The following is a 1,301-nucleotide window of genomic DNA, read 5'->3' on the forward strand; positions in this document are numbered from 1 at the left end:
GACAGAGATGTCCTGGTGGACAAGTGGAGGCTCAGAAACCCTTCTCCCTCCAGGTGTTTCCTGGGACAGAACAGTGCAGAGGTTCTGACTTGCAAGCTTCCCTTCCAGGGAAGGCCCAAGGTTCCAGGTCCATGACTTTCATCATCATAGTGTACTCTCACTGGCCAACACCCAGGAGTGACAGAAAACAGACACACAAAGGTCAAGGTCAGGACAGACAGGCCGTAGCAGTCTCAGCGCACAGGGAGGACTCCCTCTTGGCAGTCACACTAGAGGCTCTCAGCCACCTCTGCCCCAAGTCCTCTAATCCCAGGGTCTTCTGCTTGTTTCCCAGTTTCAGTGATGGTTTGAGACAGCTCTTGTTAAAGATGACTTGCTTGCAAGCATCAATCAGCAAAGAGCCCAAGGCAGGAGATGGACAAAGTTGCCCCCTTCCCCGACTCCACAGTCTTGAAGTTCTGGTGGGAGCAACAGGGAGGTGTGTGGCACTTGCTTCCCCATACACACTTCAGAGCAGTGCATAAACATTAGCGACGGATTAAGGCTTCTCAGAAAAACACACGTCATCTGGCAGGCGACAGACACCATTTGCAACCAGAGGTGAGTACAGCTTGTCATACTTCCTTGGGAGTGGCAATAGCAGCCAGAGGTGCAGGCAGTTAACAGCCCTGCTTAGTTCTCAAAGCCCTTGAAAGCAGTAAGGGCTTCACCTGCATGACCAACCCTGAAGAACATGGAACCTTTCATCTTTTCCGCAAGGCCTTTGGCACAGAACCACTTCCTGGATGGCCGCTGCTGCTAATTTAGAGAGGACTCTATATACTGAGCGCCAGCACACACAGGCCAGACAGACATGCAGGCTTTCCCACCTAGATGAACTGGGTCTGAGGCTCCTGGAGCTACGCTGGATTAGGAGTGCAAGCAGGAAGGCCTGGGGGACTGAGATTTGCATAGGTCTCAGCTAACTTAGGTCAGGAAATCACTCAGGTGAAGTGTTCCCCACTAAGAAGCCAAGAACCTGTGGCTGCAGTAACCAGTCAGTGCCTGCCGGGAAAACAGGTCAGGGAAGCTCATGCATCCGAAGGACAGACAGTTTCCTCTTGGCCCCTGGCTCTCAGATGTGTCAGTCACCTGGGGAGCTTATTAAACCAGGCTGCTGCCGGCCTTGTCAGGGCTGGGCTGCCTTTCCTAACAAGCCCCAGGAGATGCCTCTGAGCTGATGGCCTGGGGATCCACACATGGAAACATAGCTCATCACGCATCACCACTGCACCCAAGAAGCATTGCGGACACTAGGCAAA

The sequence above is a fragment of the Phodopus roborovskii genome, unplaced genomic scaffold (genome assembly GCF_943737965.1).
Source record: "Phodopus roborovskii unplaced genomic scaffold, PHOROB, whole genome shotgun sequence".
NCBI lineage: Eukaryota > Metazoa > Chordata > Mammalia > Rodentia > Cricetidae > Phodopus > Phodopus roborovskii.